Genomic DNA, 22,688 nt, shown 5'->3' on the forward strand with positions numbered 1-22,688 from the left:
CACGCCAGCCCTTGCTAGCCACGGTGCAGAATTTCTTTATTCATAGTTTAACAACTCCCCACAGCTGCAGAGTTTAGAGGTTTCAAGAGCCAGAAATCCATCTGTTCTCTCCTTATCTGAATTTCATACGAGATTAATATTCTACCTACATCCGCTGACAAAGACAAATAGCTCCCGAGCACGGAATGACGATATTCTATGTAAGTAAACACTGGGAAGGGAACTCGGTGCAAACGTGGTATTTGCAACTGAAATCTGGAGTCTGAAGGAATACGTACCTTGTGAGCCAAACGCTGTGTGGTCACACAGAAAACTGCCTTTAAAACGGGTGTAAAAATTACTAAAGGTCATACACCCTGCCCTCTACTGCTATCAAATGCGGTGAGCTCCGTGAAATCACGAAAGCACCCAATAACGTAATTAATGTGATAAAGAAACCATAAATTAAATTTTAAATCATACTGAAAATGAATCAGCAATGTCACATAAACAAGAAATGCAGCCCACGGTCTTAGCCAGAAAACCCTCCTGCTAGGAGGACTTGCCTCACAAAGGAAGCTTTTCTTTAGGTTTACGAAACGGCAAGTGGATGACCGCCCAATTCCATCAGTTCGAAATAAAAAAGTGGACGTGCATTTTGAAGAACTCAGAAACGCCACCAAAGCACTTTGTTTTGTAAGGCAAGCCGCTACAGATACTATAGACTGTGTGACAGGTTTTCAACTATTTCACGGAGCTCCGTGCTCGCCCGCTACGTTTTCCACCCCCAACCAAAAACGAAATCGAATCGTTGGTGTGCAGCCATAGGAACCGTCCTGCCCCAGCCCTGGCACCCGGCGCTCAGAAGGCACTCATTATCTGCAGAACAAATGAACAGATAAATCGGCAGCAATTCTGCTGCCCTACTTTGCACCACAAGGTCAGAAGAAATTCATTCTGATTGCTGCATGTAAATAAAGTTATAAACTCAACACAGGTGAACGATACCACTGTTAAGTAAAGAGCAGGTGGTTTAGGATTAAGTACTGCGATAATACGCGGGGACAGAGTCAGATCCCAAAGTCAGAACGCCAATTTTCACAGATGATGCTTCAACTACAGACACCACGCAGCAGAACCACCAAAAATCTTTTCACGTAAAGACCTCAACGTGCTGATCGCAAAGGGTCTCAGAAGTTGATACACACAGAGCCAAAGTCTATACTTTTGCAGAGAAGTGAGGTCTCAGGAGGTGGGAAGAAGAAATGCCAGTCAGGGACTGTTGGCGGACGGTTACTTGTCAAAGAGAGTTGTGGCCAGAGGTACGCGAGGGGAGGGAGGGAGGCAGGAAAGAGATCTCATTTCAAGAGAGCATGGCGGGAAGTCGAAGGGTGTGGGTACCTCTCTGGACACTTCTACTGTGTGAAATACTTCTTTCACTCACTGCTCTCTCCTTTGGAAGCTAAGGGAATAAAGAAACACATGGGACAAATGTATGAAGTCATCTCAGAAGAGGACAGCTGACCCTTGAGCAATTCAGGGGGTAGGGACACCCACCCCTCACAGCTGAAAATCTGTGTAAACCTTCTGACTCCCCCAAAATGAACAGCCTACTGTTAACCAGGAGCCTTATCCATTAACATCAACACTCGATTTATACATATTTTGTATGTGATACACATTGCATACTGTATTCTTTTTTTTAAAAAAAAGAAAAGTTTATTTTGAGACAGCGTGAGCAGGGGAGGGTCAGAGAGAGAGGGAGACAGGGAATCCCAAGCAGGCTCCACCCTGTCAGCTCGGAGTCTGACGAGGGGCTTGATCTCACAAACCAAACCATGAGAACATGACCTGACCAAAATCAAGACCAAAATCAACGGAGCCACCCAAAATCAAGAGTTGGAAGCTTAACCAACGGAGCCACCCAGGTGCCAACATACTGTGGGTTTTTTTTTTTATTTAAAAAAATTTTTAATGTTTATTCACTTAGAGAGAGAACAGAAGAGAAGAGAGACAGAAAGAGATAGCGTGAGTGAGCACACAAGTAGGGAAGGGCACAGAGAAGGAGAGACAGAATCCCAAGCAGGTGGGGCACCTGGGTGGCTCAGGTGGTTGAGCATCCAACTTTGGCTCAGGTCGTGATCTTGCCATGCGTGACTTTGAGCCCCGTGTCAGGCTCTATGCTGACAGCTCAGAACCTGGAGCCTGCTTCAGATTCTGTGCTTCCCTCTTTCTCCATCCCTCCCGTGCTTGTGCTCTGTCTCTCTTAAAATTAAGTAAACATTAAAAAAAAAAAACTAACAACAACAAAAAAAGAATCCCAAGCAGGCTCCACACCATCAGAGCAGAGCCTCATGTGGGGCCTGAACTCACAAACCATGAGATCATAACCCAACCCGAGACCAAGAGTCAGGACACTTGACTGACCATGCCACCCAGGCACCCACCCCCAACATAGTATAGACTTAAAGTAAGGTGGTAAAAAGAAAATATAAGAAAATCACATGGAAAAGAAAATAGATTTACAAGACGGCACTGTATTTATCGAAAAATCCGTGTCTAAGTGGATGGCGCAGTTCAGACCTGTGTATTCAAGGGTCAACTGCAGTTCCCCAAATAGTAGAATGTTGTGTTAACTACACCTGAGGACGTGCATGAGGAAAGCTGTGGCATTTTCTGTGTGGGTACAACATGCTTTCAGCACACACCAACCAGAATCATTTGCTATGTCTACTTTTTTTTTTGTTTTTCTTAAGAGAGAAAGTGAGAGAGAGCCAATGCAAGCAGGGGAGAGGGGCAGGGTGGGTAGGGAAAGAGAGAGAGAAAGAGAGGAAGGAAGGAGAGAGTTGGAGAGAGGGAGGGAGAGAGAAACAGAGAAAGAGAGAGAGAAAGGGAGAGAGGGGGAGAGAGGGAGAAAGAAAGAAAGAAAGAAAGAAAGAAAGAAAAAGAAAGAGAGAGAGAGAGAAAGGGAGAGAGGGGGAGAGAGGGAGAGAGAAAGAAAAAGAAAGAAAGAAAGAAAAAGAAAGAGAGAGAGAGAGAGAAAGAAAGAAAGAAAGAAAGAGAAAGAAAGAAAGAAAGAAAGAAAGAAAGAAAGAAAGAAAGAAAGAAAGAAAGAAAGAAAAAGAAAACAAAACCCTAAACAGGCTCCAAGCCCAACAAAGGGCTCGATCCCACAACCCTGGGATCATGACCGGAGCTGAAATCAAGAGTCGAATGCTCAATGGACTGACCCACCCAGGTGTCCCCATTTACTATGTCTAAAAAACAGTGATGGTCCAGACATAATGGATTCAACTTCAAAATACTTCTTTGTAAACCACTCAACCGCCCAACGATGGATGAACAGATAAACAAAATGTGGTCTCTATAGACAAAGGAATATCATTCAGCCTTGAAAAGGAAGGAGATTCTGACACCTGCCAGAACATGGATGAACCTGGGAGATATTATACTGACTGAAATAAACCAGACACGAAAAGACAAATACTGTCTGATTCCTCTTATAGAGGTACCTAGAACAGGCAAATCTGTAGACACACAAAGTGGAATGGTGGGTGAGGGGCTACAGCGAGGAACTGGGATTCAGGGTTTAATGGCTCAGAGTTTTGGTTTGGGAAGATGACAAAAGTTACACAACAATGTGAACTTAATAACATTGAGAGGAAACTCAAAAATGGTTAAGACAGGGGCGCCTGGGTGGCTCACTGGGTTAAACATCCCACTCTTTTTTTTTTTTTTTTTAATGTTTCTTTTTGAGAGAGAGATAAGAGCGTAAGCAGGGGAGGGGCAGAGAGAGAAGGAGACACAGAATCCAAAGCAGGCTCCAGGCTCTGAGCTGTCAGCACAGAGCCCGATGCGGGGCTCAAACTCATGGACCTCAAGATCATGACCTAAGCTGAAGTCAGATGCTTAACCAACTGAACCACCCAGGCACTCCTAAACATTCAACTCCTGATTTGGGCTCAGGTCATGATCTCACGGTTTGTGAGTTTGAGCCCTGAGACGGGCTCTGCGCTGACAGTGTGGAGACTGCTTGGGATTCTGTCTCTCCCTCTCTCTCTCTGCCCCTCCCCGGTTCGGGCGCTCCCTCTCAAAAATGACGAACAACCTTTAAAAAAAAAAAAAAGGATCCTTTCTCTCACTCTCTGACTTCCCTACACTCACACAAGCTCTCTCTTTCAAAAAAAAAAAAAAAGGTTAAGATAGTAAATTATATGTCACGTGTATTTTATCACAAAAAAAAAGAATCCTTTGTAAATCTGACTTAAATAGGTATTAAGCAAAGCATGACCTTTCCATTATAGTCTTTTTGTAGGGGAGTATTTTCATGTTGAAAATAAAAATCCATTAAAAATCTGCTAACTGTGCATACAGAGGTCTTACAAAGGTGGGCAATTTGAAAAATTACATAATTATTCTAAGTAATAAATTCAGAATTACTCCTGACTATAAAGAAATCACAAATTACACAAATTATTTTCCTTGATAGATTATAAGTAAAATGAAGTTAAACAGATTTGATGCCTATGAATTATACATACGATCATGTTGTCGTAACTGTGTTTCTTAATGCAAAGAGAAACATTATTTAGGAATCGCAGTTGTGGCTATAACCTTATTCTTTTCCAAATTTGTAGTTATATAGAGTGTTGGAGTCACGGCAGGAGAGCTAAAAGTGTAACTCCTCACCACGATGCTTCACACCCATGAGCACACTGATAGTCCTACTATGAAGAAGACAGAGGGCGACAATTTACATATGCACAGTTTTGGGTCATGTCCCACACCAGCCAACCTCCACACTATCGATATCTGAGCCAGACAACTCTTTGGTGTGGGAGGGTGGGAGGGAGGCCGTCCCGTGCGCTGGAGGACGTTAACAGCATCCGAGTCCTGCTCTCTAGAGGTCAATATCCCACCCACGCACACCCCAGTCCTGAAAAATGTCTCCAGACTTTGTCAAGTGTCCCCTGGGGGGCGGCGGGCACTCTAGTTGACAAGCAGTGTCCTAAACGGAGAAACACTTGGGAACATTAAGGGTTATAGTGGAACCATTAAGAAAAGCAACATACTTTGATTTATTACAAGAGACAGAAGAGTAGAGTTTTGTCAGAAACGAAAGAATTCTTTCATCATTTTGAGGACCTTTCCTAGCCATGTTACACCCAGAATCTAAATCCAAGTTCAAGAGTTTATTCTTGAGTTTAACTCATCAAGAACTTAATTAACGTCCATGTGAGTCAAAATTCCACCATGAAGAAACTCACTAGACTTTCAATCCCTTAGTTGGGAGGACGGCACACTTTTCCCAGTCTGCTTGGGCTTAAGACGAAAGGAATACCCAGCTTCTCACAAGAGAGCAGTTTTCCTGATAACCTGGAGGCAGCGTCTACGTGGCTTTGCGTGTGTGTTCTGGGCATTTGAGAAAGCAGGTGAAGACAAATGTGGTTTGAAAGGAAAGAACACTGAGTAAATCTGAACGGCAGATTGAAAGGCAGAACGGAAAGCTGAATCGTGCTATCCAACAGCACCCCACCGAGGACCCTTCATCAGCTGGAGACCACACAAGGCAACTGTTCTGCCCAATTATCCACACAGAACTGATACCTTTAAATCAAGAAGCTATGGTTCCAAGGGCACCTGTGAAGCTTTATTGCTTTTGATACAATGGATCAGCAACACCCCACTCTACCCCAGCGCCCCCTAAACCCGCTGAAAGACCCCTCAGGGGCACCACCTTCACCAAGTTGAGTGTGAAAACCCCCATAGGTGGGTTAGTCTGCAACATGGTGCACGGCCCAGGTGACACACACCAGAGGCCCTATCTTGTCCCTACTTCAATGTCCACTTCTAATCTATGCAAACAGGTAACCACCCTTTCAGGCTCCACGGCACCATTTCTCCGAGCCATGGCGCTCTTTGATTACAACTACCTGGGCCACTACGCTCTCCTTAGATTGTCTGAATAAAAAGGAACTGGTAGGAACTGGTCGCCCATCTCATGACTTAGACCTCAAAAAGGACAGCAATCCGAGAAAAAGGAGAAAGCCCAAGGCAAGCGTTTAGAGTAAGCCCAACACACACACACACACACACACACACACACACACACACTCTCTCTCTCTCTCTCTCTCTCTCTCTCTCTCTCTCTCCAGTGGGCAAACAGAATACAGCCCAAAAGCAAACAGTGAGTACTTCGGGGTCCTCGATCACTTCCAGGCTCTGGACAGGGAGGGCGAGTGAGGGAAGGAGAGGGGGAGGCAGGAATGCCCACGGAGGGGCAACCGGGTGGCTCAGTCGGTTAAGCGTCCGACTTCGGCTCAGGTCATGATCTCACGGTCCGTGGGTTCAAGCCCCACATAGGGCTCTGTACTGACAGACTGGAGCCTGCTTCCGACTCTGTGTGTGTGTGTGTGTCTGTCTGTCTGTCTCTCTCTCTGCCCCTCCCCCGCTCATGCTCTGTCTCTCAAAATCAAACATTAAAAAAACTTTTTCAAAGGCACGAGCTGTTGACACCCACAACTCGGTTGCACGTCCGGGGCCTGAGGCTGAGTGAACAAAGCCAGTCTCCCAAGGCCTGATGCCGTGTATGTAACACTCTTGACGTGACAGAATTGTACACATGGAGAACCCAGCGGCTGCCAGGCGCTGGAGAGGGTGGCATAAAGGAGTATCACGAGGAGCGTTCCCGGCGATGGAACGGTTCCGCGTCTGCGTCAAGTCTCACCAGTGGCTGCACGCACAGGTGTGAGAACATTCCATACGCGGTCCATGCAAGCACACAAACGCACAAGCGCATATGACAACTGGTGAGGTCCACGGATGGCGTGCATCTGAGTCAACAGTGCCAACCCCCATTTCCTCCTGTGAGAGCTCAGGAAGATGCAAGGCGGAAGGCGGGGAGAATACTCTGGAACTCACCGTACTGTTTTTTGCAACTTCTTGCCAAGTTGAACATTAATTCACAATAGAAGCTTTCAAGATAACTGTCTGATGGATGAACAGATAAACAAAATGTGGTCTATTCATACAACGGAGTAGTACTTGGCTATAAAACGGCATGAAGGACAGACACGTGCGACAACACAGGTGAGCGTCGAAAACGGTCTGCTGGGGCACCTGGGTGGCTCGGTCGGTTGAGCGTCTGACTTCGGCCCAGGTCATGATCTCTCAGGTTTGTGGGTTTGAGCCCCGCGTCGGGCTGTGTGCTGACCGCTCAGAGCCTGGAGCCTGCTTCGGATTCTGCGTCTCCCTCTCTGTCTGACCCTCCCCTGCTCGCGCTCGCTCTCTCTCTCTCTCAAAAATAAATAAAACATTAAAAAAATTTTTTTTAAAGAAAAAGAAAACAGTCCGCTGAGTCAGGAGTCAGACACAAAGAACACACCCCACAGGGCTCTCTTCACACCCAGGAACGCGTGAATGCGCCGACACAGGAAGTAGCCGGCTGCCTGCCAGGGACATGGGGAGGCGGCAACAGCGAGCGACACTGTGACAACAGTCCATGCAAGGCTCCAGCTACAGGCTGTGGTGCTGGGCGCACAACCCCGGGTATAACACCGGAAAACTGCGGAACTGCACGCTTTCGGTGAGTCAACGGTCACCTGTGTGGATTCTCTCGATAAAGTGGTTACCAAAAACTGGCACCATCTGGCACCCAGTAGGTGTTTTTTGAGGTATTTCGTCACAACTTACTGTTCCTTCCTCCCCGTGGGGGTCACCCCTGGTGTTCTTTCAGGCCACAGGGTGCCCCTCTGATACCGATGGGCTCGCATTCCACACGTGTGTCCCGGCAGATACGAGACGGGAGTTCTACCACTAGAGCAAGTCTCCTCGGAATATTCTGTACGCAGGGGTACGTACAAAGTTCACGCCCTTTCTGTTCCTCCACCACCCCCTCAGTTCCACCAGCCTGATCTATCAACTTTCTCCAATGAAAAAAAGTAAGAAAAGAAAGCTTTCTTGTTCCTGGCTCCTCACCTCTGCCCACAGACTCGGTCCCCCATCCAGAACATACTTCTTCAGTCTGCGTCCAAACTCCACCCGTCACCAAGCCCACCTGGAGTCTCCCCTCCAGGAGGAAGGTCCAGCCTTCCTCAGTGCTCTGGCACATGCCGGTAGAATTCCTCAGAATTCGCTCAGCAGGGACTGTCTACGCCATCCCAGGGCCACCCGTCCACACCACGCCTTTGTGTCGCATCCCCCCACTTCGTGCACCTGTAATGCTTACCCCCCAGAACAAGACCCATCTCACACCTCTCTGCAGACTCCGCAATACTCCAGAAGGAACAGATCCCAAGCACGGTCCTCCCAGAGGTGAAAGATTTTCCATACAAAGTGCGCTGGAAAGGACCTTCTTGACTCAAGCGGGAATTAGGCCTTTTTGTGAACTGGATGCATTACAGGGGCCAAGATGACAGTTCCAGACCCCACAAGGCCCCGTTCTAAGTGACCGGGGATTCTCTCTGCTCTAACGACAGCCCAGGCAGGGCTCAGAATGAAGGCAATCAGCCCCGCGGGGGCCTACGTCACAGGCCAGGCTGCCTCAGAGTGGTGCCCAAGCAAGGATTTTATGGAAAATGCTGGCTGGGCCTCAAGTAGCCCGTCGGTAGCCCGTCATCTTCCAGACATTTTCTGAGAAGAGCAAATAAGACTAAGGGAGCCTGTGGCAGACAAAGAGTCAAAAGCCACTGTCTGTTGTAAATCAGCCTTCTAAGGACAAATTAAGTACCTCAGAAGTGTATGCCAGAGAACAGCAGAAACGAGGCTTCTCGCAAAAGCGCACACATTTTAATAATGACCTCCACTGCTGTTTCCTAAAATTTCTGACTTCCAGAAGCTAAACAAAAAAAAGAAGTGTCATGCAGACATATTTTTTCTGTGCTAGCAAAATCACCTGTTACAAGAAATCCTGAGACATCACCGTTTTCCAATACTTACAGCCAGTGTAGTACCGGAAAATATGGAGAGGTTGACAGGATATTTATTACATAATAAGCAATCCATTTTACAATTTCACTTACTCAGAGCCAAATGTAGGCAAATCCCTTCTTCCTTCGAGGGTTTATTTTGAGGCCCGCTTTCTGTCTTCGGTTACCTGTTAATGAAAAATACGCAAAGTAAGGCAAAAGCGTCCACGCAGAGACCGCTCGAGGCCAGCAGGTATGTGAATCGGGGCTATTGCAAAACCAAAATACTAATTGTGTCCAATGCCACACAAGAGCCAAGGGTGAATCTTAGGCTCCCTCCCCTCTTTAAAGCACACGATGACACTGTTCACACGGATCTGTTCAAAATGTTCATTATTGCAGAACCAATTACGATCACATCACCAGGGAATTTCAGTAACTGAAAAATCGACTCAGCTCTTACCAGACACGGTCTTCTCTACCCTCCAAAAACAAGCTAAGTGAAAACACAGCTGTTTCTAGGTTTAGCCCAAGTCAGAAAGTTTCTCCTGACAACAACTGCCGTCCGGCCTTGTGGAAGACGGAAACAGCGCTGGGCGCCACTCCGGTCTTAGAGACGGATGGTCTTGTGGGGTGTCCCCAACCTGGCAGTGGAAAGGGGGGAATGTGACAATGGAACAGCAGGGACAATAAACAAAGCAAATGGACAGCAAGATCATTTCAGATGACAGAACTACGCAAACCCCAGCTGGTGGTGGGACAGAGTCACCAGAGTTACGGTGGGGCCTGGGGCAGCATTCTTGGAGGAGGGAGCACGTGAGCGCGGCCGAGGGAGGCCAGGCTGCACACACAGCAAGTGCAAATGTCCTGTGGTGAGAATGATCTTGGCCAAGAGGGAGGAAGTCTGGCGGGCTGGGCACCAGAGGTTAAGTAAGAACAGGTCCCAAGTCCCAGAGGGCTCTGCAGCCCATGGAAAGGAAACTGATCTGGGGCGCCTGGGTGGTTCAGTTGATTAAGCATCCAAGGCTCGGTTTCAGCTCAGTTCATGATCTCCTGGTTCGTGAGATCGAGCCCTGCATCAGGCTCTGCACGGGTAGTGTAAAGTCTGCTTAGGATTCTCTGCCTTTCTCTCTGCCCCTCCCTCGCTCGTTCTCTCTCTCAAAATAAAAGACACATTAAAAAGAAAAAAGAAAAACAAAGAAACTGATCCTACACAAGCTCCACTACACCTTATTCTTCAGCCAGCACCAGGCTTCATGAGAAAAGAAAATCTGACCCTCCTGCTATTTAAAAAACTCTCCGGGGGCTCCTGTCATGCTTAGAACGAACTCCAGACAAGCTCCTGACCAGCAGAGAGCCGCTCGTGGCTGGCACCGTGCTGGCAGGAAAGATGATCGCGAAACGGAGAGAGTGTGCCGGGTTCGAAGGCATTCTGACCTAGAGGACGTGCGAGGGGGGAGGGGGAAGCATGCGTGATGGGGACGGGACAAAAGAACCCAGCATGACTTCCGGGTTCAGGGTTTGGGCCCCAACTTGGAAGACGGTACCACTTCCTGGGACGCAGGACCGAGGAGAGGAAAATGGAGACTTTCTGTGTGTGACGCGGTGAAACGCTATTCCGTCTCTCAGTGGACTGTGAACGAGGTAGTTAAGCACACCCGCCCGAGCAAGCAGGAGACATCACAGTTGCAGAGTTAAGTCTGGAACTCATCCCACGACCATGACCTTCAAAACCTACGGGCCTGAATGGGAGTGCCCCAAACAGGGTTCCTCGCCCCGGGCACCGCGGTCATTGTGGGTCAGTTCACTGTTGTTGGGGCCGCTCTGTGCCCTGAGCCGCAAGCCTGGACTCCCCGCGTCAGATGCAGGTGGCAATCCACACGCCCCACCCCCTCTGCTGTGCTAACCCAAGCTGACCCCGGCTGTTACCAGGTGTCCCCCCGGAGGGCACAAGTGCCCTGCCGAGAACCACTGGTCTACAGACCGCACGGTGTGGATGGAACCCTGACAGAAGGAGCTGTCAGTGAGAGAGGGGAGTGCAGAGAACTAGGAGGAAATCTTGGGCGGTGTGGGGTCCCTGGCGTCTAGTGACAGACCGCTCTCAAAAATCACGGAGCGACTAACAAATAACTGCCACTGAGCTGGAGGACAAGGAGGACTGCAGATGACGGGATGACAAGCAACCACACTGTCTTGTCTGCCCACGCTCGCCGCATGGAAGAAATCCAGAGAGGCTTCCTGGAGGCAGCAAGATCCCTGTTGGCCCAAGAGGCCAGGCGAGGAGGAAAAGAAAAGGGCTGCAGCTTGAGTGGTGCTGGAGGCAACAGCTGCAGGCCAGAGGGCCATGGGGTCACATGCACTCTCGGGGTGCTGGGAAAGAGGATGTGTGTAGCAAGGTGCCAGGATGCCAGAATGGGGCCGCCCTGTCCCGCATGGGGAAGAGGTGGCCACCGGGGTAAGGTGGCTCCGCGGATGGCACACTCCCGGGGGCAGGGGGGGGGGGGGAGGGAGCGACTCCAAAATTCCACACGAGCCACACAGTTCTGCCCAAGCAGGGGCCAGGGGCACCTTGGACGAGCCAACTACGTCTCTTTTCCGTTTTCTCTAAGCTTACAAGCGCTCGGGCCCCCGGTGCACGGCGCTCAGAGCCCTTGACTGTGTGAAAATTGCTAACACAACTTGCCAGATGCTTGATCCGTTTTCCTACCCTGTTCTGTCTTCATCCCACAGTATCACTGTGCACACACATTGTACTGAAAGAGGGAGAAGGGGAGTGGGGAAGGAAAGTTGGGGGGGGGGGGAAGAAGGGCAGATTTACAGGTCTCACTTTGCTCCTAATTAGTTATAAGCAACTCTCCCTGGACCACAGATTCCTCAGCTGTGAAATGAGGGCATTAAATTATTTATGAGGTTTTATCCACATCAAAAAATCTGAGGAACCATTTTCCTGTTGACTTCCTTTGTAAATTCTCAGGGAAAACACTTGCAAAGAACTGAACCAAGAGCGTTGCACAGGGATGCTGGGGCGGGGGGCGGGGGGGGGGGTGATGCACAGGGGGGAAGAATGTGTGTGTCTGTCTGTCCCGCAGCCAACTGACCACAGAAATACATCCAAAGGCTGCCATATTGTCCCAAAGTTGCCATAATGATTAACATTTGCACCCCAGAGAAATTCAAGTTGTGCCATCGGGAAAACAATGCAAAAAATGTCAACTATGTTTTCAGAGGCCACTGAGCATGACAAAGAAGCTGCCATTTCCTCCTGAGCCCTTTCTTTTTTTAGTGAGCCCTGAGTTAACCGGGCAGAGAGCCAGGGGCTAAGCCGGGCGCTGGCAGGAGGAACCAGAGAACTGCGAACACTTCATTTGCTACGGGGTTCAAGTTCTGTGTAACGAAGCTGTTGTTTCCTGCATTACTGATACTGAATAGCATTTTTATGTATTGCCACAAATTCATTCAATAACAGTTTTTAAATCCTTTAAAGCAGCGGTTCTCAAACGGGGCTGTCTCCCACGGGACACTGGGCATTTCTAGTTGTTGAGACTGGAGGAAGAATGTTCGTACCATCTAGTAAAGCACTCGGGATAGCCCTTCTTAGCAAAGAATTATCTGGCTGAAATATCAATCCTGCCAAGGCTGACCACACTAAGATTTCTATAATTTTATAGCAGATACATCCTATATACTTCCATGTTCCAAAGCATTTTTATCCCTTTCAAAATAATGCACGTACACTGTTTTATGTTTTTTTTTTTTATAACAATCCTCATAATCCACTCCAAATTGGCCTGTTTAAAAAAATTTTCTTTATTTTGAGGGGGGAAGAGGGGCAGAGAGAGAGGAGAGACAGAATCTGCTGTCAACGCAGAGCCCAATACGGGGCTCAAACTCACGAGATCATGACCTGAGCCTAGATCAAGAATCACATGCTTACCCGACCAAGCCACCCAGGTGCCCCGACATGTACATTGTTTTAAAAAATAAAATACAGGTGAGGCAAAAGGCTCCTCTCTTTACTTCCAAGCTTTTTATAGCGCCATCTATCCCCAATTCTACTTCCCAAAGCAACCACTTTCAAATCTTAGAACTGTTGGGATTACTGGCAGTGATCCTTAGTATGACTTCCCTGTTTCTAAAAGACATGCTTATAATATTTCCTATCAGCTTCAGATAATATTTATTTGATTTTCTCGAATACACATAAGGATTTTGGTTTTTTTAAATCCCCACCCTCAATTCTCTGCTTACCTGCCCACATTTTCCCAATAGTGTCATAGTTTTTGGTTAAATGTGTATTTGACAGATATTACTTTGACAATGGAATGGGCACTTCCAAACAAGCAGTATGGTATGATTACAATTCCTTTCTTATGCAAACCTTTTGTTTTCCCGGAGTTACTAATTGTGTTTGTTTTTATTTTTAGTTTTCCTTTTTTTTTTTTTTTCTTTGTATCCTTTGGTAATTCTTCCAGCACTGTCCACAGTCTTTTGATTCAGTTTTTCACATGATCAAAATTCTTAGATAATCTGTCACCTCTATGTGTTTCCTGTTCAATCATCCCTATATCTCCTAAATACACATCAGACCTTCTGAAATGTCTCGCCTCTGCTCCAGTCTGTAATTGTCAGCATCAGGCCTGCTATATAGACTTCATGCCTTGAAACCATAACAACATCTTGAGAATACACTGTATCTCTGTTTCTTAGGATCCCAACTCTCCCCAGTTTTAGGTTTACTCTCTAATTTTGGCCGGACACATTCTCTAGTAGATTTCAGAGAAATGATGTGTAAAAACTAAGTGTTACCTATATCCTGAATATGTATAAATATCTTTATTCTACCCTTAATTAACAGCTCATGAAGAGAGGACTTCAAAATTCTTTAAAAAATTTTTTTAATGTTTATTTATTTTTTGAGAGAGAGAGAGAAGAGGACAGAGTGCAATCAGGAGAGGAGCAGAGAGAAAGGGAAACACAGAATCCAAAGCAGGCTCCAGGCTCCAAGCTGTCATGACAGCACAGAGTCCGACGTGGGGGCTCGAACCCACAGACCACGAGATCATGACCTGGGACCAAGTCGGGCACTTAACGGACTGAGCCACCCAGGCATCCCATGACTTCAAAATTTGAGTGAACATTATCTGCACAGAATTCTATGCTCAGGCTCTTTTCTTTCCTCTTTTTTTTTAATGTTTATCTATTTTTGATAGAGACAGTGAGAGTACGAGTCGGGGAGGGGCCAAGAGACAGGGAGACAGAGGATCCCAAGCAGGTTCTGCGCTGACAGCAAAGAGCCCAATGTAGGGCTGGAACTCACAAACCGTGAGATCATGACCTGAGCTCAAGTCGGACATCTAACCAACTGAGCCACCCAGGTGCCCTGCTCAGTCTCTTTTCTATCTTCCAGTGTTGTCATTAAGAAATCTGATATCATTTTGATTCTAGATCCTTCACATGACTCTTAAATCCAGGATACTGCTTAGATACTGCCTTTACCTCTAATATTCCAAAATGACATGACAATTACCTTTCGTGTAATAATTTTTTTTATGTGCTTAATTTTTAAATTCAAAAAAAATTTTTTTTAATGTTTATTTTTGAGGCAGAGAGAAACAGAGCATGAACAGGGGAGGGTCAGAAAGAGAGGGACACGGGGGCGCCTGGGTGGCGCAGTCGGTTAAGCGTCCGACTTCAGCCAGGTCACGATCTCGCGGTCCGTGAGTTCGAGCCCCGCATCAGGCTCTGGGCTGATGGTTCGGAGCCTGGAGCCTGTTTCCGATTCTGTGTCTCCCCCTCTCTCTCTGCCCCTCCCCCGTTCATGCTCTGTCTCTCTCTGTCCCAAAAATAAATAAAAAAAAAATAAATAAATAAATAAAAAAAAAAAAGAAAGAAAGAGAGGGACACAGAATCTGAAGCAGGCTCCAGGATCTGAGCTGTCAGCACAGAGCCTGACGTGGGGCTCGAACTCACAGACCGTGAGATCACGACCCGAGCTGAAGTTGGAACCTCAACAGACTGAGCCACCGAGGCGCCCCTTTATGTACTTAATTTTTATTCTCTTTTCTAGTAACCTGGTGTGAAATCGTATTTTTTTTTCCACGCTCTCTTCCTTGGAATACCTTTGGGCAAAAATCTGAATAACCATCTCTCGTCTATGTGATAGAACTTTCTGCGCTCTAGCTTCACTGACCAATAAGGTATTCATTAGCTGCATGTAGATACTAAGCACTTGAAATGTTTCTGAGGAACTGACATTTAAATTTTATTTAATTTTGGGATGCCTGCGTGGGACGCCTGGGGTGGCTCAGTTGGTTAAGCGTCCGACTTTGGCTCAGGTCATGATCTCACGGTTCATGGGTTCGAGCCCCTCATCGGGCTCTGTGCTGACAGCTCGAAGCCTGGAGACTGTTCCAATTCTCTGTCTTCCTCTCTCTCTGCCCCTCTCCCCACTCGTATTCTGTCTGCCTCTCACAAATAAACATTTAAAAGGTTTTTTTTTAAAGTAAATAAGTTTTTTTAAATTTTTAATTAAAGTACAAACAGTCACATGTGGCCAGTGGTTACCATATTAACACAAATCTAAAGACTATGACAAATGGGGAGATGGGGGGACGACAAAGGAGAAGCAGTCAGTGCCTTCAGCACCAACTCTAAGATGATATTAACCATGAGTTCAGAAGAAGGAACTGAGGGGAGCCGAGGTGGCTCAGCTGGTGAAGCATCCGACTCCTGACTTTGGCTTGAGTCATGAACTCCTGATTCGTGAGTTCGAGCCCTACATCAGGCTCCACGCTGACCGTGCGGAGCCTGCTTGGGATTCTCTCCCCTCCTGTCTCTGCCCACTCCCCCCTCAAAATAAGTAAATAAACTTAAAATAGGAGGAGGAGGAGGAGAAATCGGGTATAATTTCTACATCCTCACCATTACTATTTTCACTATGAAGTTCCTCATGGTCTCCTTCTTCATGAGAACACAAGCGCCCTACACTACTTCTGTACAGGAGGGGGTCTAGGGGACGGAACTAAAGAAGCATACCAGAACTGTCTCTGGGCTCTCACTCATTTACTCATTCAACAAATACCACAAACATCACAAACTGTTATCCAGACATTCTATTAACAATGACCATGAGGGGTGCCTGGTTAGCTCAGTTGGATAAACGTCCGACTTCAGCTCAGGTCATGATCTCACGGTTCGTGGGTTCAAGCCCCACGTCAGGCTCTGTGCTGACAGCTCAGAGCCTGGAGCCTGCTTGGGATTCTGTGTCTCCCCCTCTCTCTGCCCCTCCCCCCTGATGCTCCGTCTCTCAAAAATGAATACACGTTAAAAAACATCTAAAAACAACAACACAATGACCACGACAGAAAACAGAACCGCAAAAACCAAAACGAAACCCAAACTGCAAAAGTCCCGAGCACCCAAGACAAACCCAATGAAGCCGTTGTTTCATCTCCATCACTGGGACCCATTTTCTTTACAGCTCAGAGCCCACAATACAGCAGGCCTGTAACAGGTGTGCACTGCAAACGAATTAAGAGCAGGATCCAAACCAAAAGAAAGTCGTTATGGTTTTTCTCAACTCTCAGGAAAAGCGTGTTAAGCACTGTGGGGATCGGGAAATAAATGTTCAGGGAAAATCATTCCTTTTTTATTTAGGGATCAATAGGGAAACACATTTTTTTCCATCTATTCTTTAGTAAGTCATTTAATATCCCTTTGTTCCCGCAAAACATGACTTTTTATTACGTTGGTAGGGTTTAGAAGTTCAGCGTGAAAGTACCAACTGTTCAAAAAGGAGAAAGACAGACACCAAACTTGATTTCCGTGATTTTCCTTTTCCTTTTTAATCTACTATGACGTTAATAACAAGCCCTTCAGGCAGAGTCAATGCTTCTCACTCACACTGATGTATCTGGATGCATACGGACGGGCACACGTATCATTCACCCACCCCCCCACCCCAACAGAGGCAACCATATGCCGCTCACAACAAACGAAAGGCTCTTTCCTGACTCACACTATGATATACCAAGCAGATGTCATACAGAAAGACCCAAATACGGCTTGTCACGTGAAAATCTGATACAGGGTAATGGCATGACTTGACTGGGCTTATAATTATATAATCTATCTAGAACCTAGAGCCAATAGCAATGGAAAAAAAGAAACCCACAGCAAATTTTAATAAGCTATCAGTCGTACAATATTTGCTTCTAAGCAATTATTATTTAAATTAGAACGAGCGATTAGATTTCATTTAGTGGCATGAAACTGATCTGATCTTCAGTGAGAGAAAAATAACCACAACATTTAAAGAAGACATATTAAAGTATTAGGAGAACATGATCTTTCTTACTTAGCAAACTGTCAGTCAACAGCCATCTGAATCCCTCCCCACAGATACAATACTAAACTGTATGAAGATAATCCTCAGGTGACTCTATTCAGTTTGTTGTTTATAGAGGGCATCGTGCATCATGAGGTAGGAAAGAATCCACTGAACCTCTTCCTCATCTCCCAAAGTACCGTCTCCACATTTTGCAGTGAGCACTGAGCATAATTTTAAATGTAATTGTCAAGCGCGTTATCTGTTCACTGAAATTATGATTAAAAGTTTCTGAACATCATACGGCCCTAGTGATCACATTTCAGTTTCTATCATTTGCAAACACCTGCTATCTCCCAGTCACCTGGAAAGGTCAATCATACTGTCTTCAATTTCAGTTAACAATGCTGCAAGCAAATCCCTTTTGTAAAACAATAACATTCTATTATTTGCTTACATACATACTCCAAAATCTGGGACACCAGTGTCAATGATCTGCTCATTTAAGAACTAAGTATTAAAACACACACACATCCACACATCTGTTTCTGGTCACCAGGCATCGTCCTTTAAGTGTTACCTCCATACTCAGGAGATCAGGAAGATGCCCTACATAAAAATTCACATCAAATCGAGACTAAAAAACCCCAACACCCTTACACAAACATACTGGAGTTTCACTATAATGAAAGAAGGTGGGGGCGCCTGGGTGGCTCAGTTGGTTAAGCTTCTGACTCTTGACCTCAGCTCAGGTCATGATCTCACGGTTCGTGAATCGTGGGATCACACGGGGCCTGCTTAGGATTCTTGTTCTTTCTTTCTGACCCTCCCCCACACTCACATGCACACACTCTCTCTCAAAAGAAATAAATGAACGTTTAAGGAAAAAGAAGAAAAAAGCTGAACAACTCTTGTAAAGGTAAACCCCCAAATACCCAAGTTTCTAATCCATATGCCCCTTTGGAAACAGATGCCTTCAAAATGATTTTTAAGCCCGAGACTTTTCCAAAAATTGATTTTTTTTAAGTTTTTATTTATTTGAGGAATCTCTACACCCAACATGGGGCTCAGACCCATGATCCTGAGATGGAGAGTCGCATGCTAGCCAGGCGGCCAGCCGGACGGCCCTGGAATTTTTAAGTGTCAAATTCAACAGCTGGGAGGAGAGGCCGTTGGGAATTCTGTTGTGGTTTACAGTGTGGGTCACTCCTGCCCCCAGCATTTAGACCAGAGGTTTTCTATTGGGGGTGATTATGCCCTCCCCCAGGAGACACTGGCGATGGGCAGAGACATCTTAGGTTGCCGCAGCGGGGGAAGAAGGGTTCCTGGCACGTAATAGGTAGAGACCACAGGCGCTGTTACACATCCTACAACGTACAGGTCAGTCCCTACGACAACCACCTCAAAAGAACACCACGCCCCCACCTTCCGCCCGGGCTATGTGCAAGCCCTCCTAACCGGTTTCACACTCCCCAGCTTTGCACCCTTTGAAAGATCCATACGTCCAAGTCCAAGGACTGCATCACGGCTAACGTCTCTGCGTCACTCGTGCACGCTACCCTCTCGGCAAGCTCTCCCTGGAACCCAAGCCTGGTCCCCAGACGTGTGTCCTCCAGGCGCACTCCTCTGCTTCCACACCGGCAAGTGAGCCAGGAGATTACCAGCACGGACACTGGGGCCAGAGGGCTCCGCGAGAACCGCCCGGCTCCCCGTGCCAGCTGCGTGCATATCCTGGGGTCGGGCATCCTCGCACCCCAGGTCCTCTTCTGCGCGAGGTGAGTAAGTGAACCCTCATGACGACGTCAGGGGTACACACCGCCCTTCATACACAAGCAGAGCAGAGAACCCTCCCTGGCACACAGCGGAAACTAGGCAAGTGTTGGCCCAAACTGCCCTGGTCATCGTAGTCCATGCATGATGCAATCAGCTCACAGCCTTGTCACGAAGCAGACGTGTGGCCGCAGATGATGACCCGGGAGTCACGCTAAGATACACGGCGTGGCCCCTGACCTGTGGGAGACCGTCGGCACTAGCGGTGACTAACAGAGGGCAGCCGAGGCACTGAGCTGATCCCAACAAGTTATTCCCAAGCTTTCCTTCTCGTGAATCGAGAAACACAAATTATCTCTGTGCTAATTCGTAAATTTTTTTTTTTTAAACGTTTTATTTATTTCTGAGAGAGAGACAGAGACAGAGCATGAGCAGGGGAGGGGCAGAGAGAGAGGGAGACACAGAATCCGAAGCAGGCCCCAGGCTCCCAGCCGTCAGCACAGAACCCAATGCGGGGCTCGAACTCACAGACCGCGAGATCATGACCTGAGCCGAAGTCGGACGCTCAACCGACTGAGCCACCCAGGCACCCCCGTGCTAATTCTTTATACCTGTTTAGTGGCAGACATTGAAGAACTTTTACTTCCATAACCTCATTTTCACTTCCTGCTTTTCGACAAAAGTTATGGAGCACATCCGGGGCCCCAAGGTCCTGTTTTCAATGGAGTTTAGAGGAAACCGCCGCACCTTGCTGCCAGAGATAGAAAAAGAATTTCCGCTCTGTTTGAGGTAACTTCAATCCGGAGAATTTGTTTTTTTTAAATGGTGTGAGTTTTTTCCCAGGACAATCAAGTGATTCCAGAGTGCTGCTAATTGTTACGAATCTTTCTCTCATAAAGTGATTTTACAGAAGTTCAATTTTCAGACTTGAAAGACCTAGAAAGCTTTACCTCGGGTCCGCTGGCCAGCTGCTTTTGACCGAGCCTCCCTCACACTAAATTTAGAAATATGCTCTGCCCGATGCATTTCAGCGGGAAGCAGCCAGATTAAAATAAGATGCTACTAACACACGAGAATTCAAAAGCTGTCGTGAGCCAACAACCTGCAAGAAACCACACTGCTCTCATTCACTGAAATACTTAGTAATTCTCCACCCGGAGAAAGAAAAACACTTGAAGTGGGTTCCAAATACGCACAATGGCAAAACTAAAATAATTAACTGGGGGAAATCAGGGCAAACGGAAGGTAATGGCGCGAAGAATGAGCCAGAGCTGACAGACGAGGACGTAGGCAAAGCCTACCAGCAGACACGAGTTTACATCGGTTGCACGGAACTAAAATCGGTTTCTGGAGTTTCCTAGACATCTATTCAAAGAAACAAGTATGAGTAGATATTTGCATCCCAAAAATGAAGCATGTGCACAATTTCTCCCATGGGCCCCCGAGAGGAAGGAACGCGTGCACTCCACACAACTCTATTCTCAGTCAGTGGGGTCCAGGAGACGTTTCGTCGGGCTGCTTCTTAAAATAATTCTCAATGGGATCTAATCGCACGGCACCGAAGCACAGGGAGATAAATAAATCAAGTCTGAGGGGGTACAAACAACATGGCGGCGGTGTGCACATCTGCGCGCAGCCCGCACGACTCCAAGGACACGTTTTAGACGCGCTCCAAGTCCCAACTGGGCTGCAGGTCCCCTGAGGTCACAGCAACGCACTACGGTATATAGTGAACACATTTCAATGCCAAAAAATACGCCATTTGTATCATATTGTGATTCTGTTGTTGTAGTTTGTTTTAGAGAGAGTGCAAACGGGGGATGGGGTGGAGGGAGGGAGGGAAAGGGAGGGAGGGAGAGGGAGGGAGAGGGAGGGAGGGAGAGGGAGGGAGAGGGAGAGAGGGAGGGAGAGGGAGAGAGGGAGGGAGAGGGAGAGAGGGAGGGGAGGTTGAGAGAGAGAGAGAGAGAGAGAGAGAGAGAGAGAGAGAGAAAGCAGGCTCCACACTCAGTGCAGAGCCCCACGCAGGGCTCTATCCCACAACCCGGGATCACCTACGACCTGAGCCGAAATCAAGAGTCGTACACTCAACTGCCTGCACCACCCAGGTGCCCCTGTATGATCATCATTTTTAACACTTGCTTGGTAGCCCCCTGTATAGACTAGACAAATGTTTTCTCCGCTGCATTCAACTTGTTATTTTAAGCAATGCCTAATAAAATAAGTAATTTTTAAGCGTGAAAAAATTTCGAGGGCCAACTTGGGGACAAGAGAAAGCTACGCTCTCATTACCTAATGTTCAGGGAAGAAACACCCGACGGGAAGACTGCATCGTGGCAGCATGTCGGTGACACCCTGAGATTGCGTGCCCTCCCGGCCATCACGGTAGGGTCTGTAGGAATGTGCAGAACACAGCGCACACAAGAAAGCTGAAAACAGCCCGGAAACCGTGCCTGAATGAGTGTGTATGAACGCACTTCCAGGCTTGCTGGGAAACAATTACAAACCATCTGGCATTAAAACTTTCCCCCGGGGGGGCCCGGGTGGCTCAGCCGGTTAAGCGTCCAACCCTTGGGTGGCTCGGGTCATGATCTCACGGTTCAGGAGATCAAGCCCCCGGGTCGGACTCTGTGCTGACAGCGTCGCCCACTACGGATTGTCGCTCTCCCTCTCTCTGCCCCTCCCCCCATCACACTCTCTCTCAAAATAAACAAACCTTTTTTTAAAAAAAAAAAACCACCTTTTTCACAAATTTGAGTTGAGAATTTCAGGACAAACTTAATGTGCTAACTATGACTCATTTCAAGACATCAACATATCCACTTGTCTTTTGGCTTGAGAGGATTCTGGCTGATGCCTGTCGTTCAAGGTCATTAAGAACAGTGCTGCCTTTCGCTCTCAAAAGTGTCCCGATGGGGACAAGAAATTATGTGACGACTCTAGATATTAGAGACAAGTCAGCAACTGAGATTGCCTAGGTTCTGGAATGACAAACTAGGAATGTCAAGGTCCTAGACACAAGTTTCTGTAAAAAGCAGGGAGTCTTTAAACCTGGAGCTTCTGGGGCACCTGGGTGGCTCAGTCGGTTAAGCGTCCAACTTCGGCTCAGGTCATGATCTCTCACGGTTCGTGGGTTTGAACCCCACAAGGGGCTCCATGCTGACAGCTCGGAGCCTAGAGCCTGCTTCAGATTCTGTGTCTCCCTCTCTCTCTCTGCCCCTCCCCCACTCATGTTCTGTCTTCTCTCTCAAAAATAAACAAACATTAAAAAAAAAAAACTTGGGGCGCCTGGGTGGCTTGGTCGGTTAAGCGTCCGACTTCGGCTCAGGTCATGATCTCACGGTCCGTGAGTTCGAGCCCCGCGTCGGGCTCTGTGCTGACAGCTCAGAGCCTGGAGCCTGTTTTGGATTCTGTGTCTCCCTCTCTCTCTGCTCCTCCCCTGTTCATGCTCTGTCTCTGTCTCAAAAATAAATAAATGTTTAAAAAAAAAAATAAAAAAAAATAAAAACCTGGAGGTTCTAACATGGCGAAGTGTGTAGGAAGGGCCCTTGCTTAGAACGTGAATCGTCAAAAGAAGGTTCCTCCATCTGCTATCTTGATATAATAACGCCAACAAACATAATGACATTTCTTCCTCCCCACTCCTCGGGGACATCTGGCACTACTGTTCGCCTGTCACCAGCTACTATAATGGCCACACACCCAGATGA

The 22,688-nt window shown here is 47.2% G+C and overlaps 1 protein-coding gene across 8 annotated transcripts in view; it reads right to left on the reverse strand.

The window, feature by feature from the left end:
- Positions 1–22,688, reverse strand: part of LOC145714972 (F-box-like/WD repeat-containing protein TBL1X) — a 229,568-nt gene that overhangs the window by 134,177 nt on the left and 72,703 nt on the right. For all 8 annotated transcript variants that reach the window (XM_081794549.1, XM_081794550.1, XM_081794548.1 and 5 more), the window contains one exon: positions 9,000–9,073. The gene's annotated coding sequence lies outside the window, so the exon portion shown is untranslated. The remainder of the gene's footprint in view (positions 1–8,999; positions 9,074–22,688) is intronic.

The sequence above is a fragment of the Panthera onca genome, chromosome Y, assembly GCF_046562875.1.
Source record: "Panthera onca isolate mPanOnc1 chromosome Y, mPanOnc1 haplotype 2, whole genome shotgun sequence".
Classification (NCBI taxonomy): Eukaryota; Metazoa; Chordata; class Mammalia; order Carnivora; family Felidae; genus Panthera; species Panthera onca.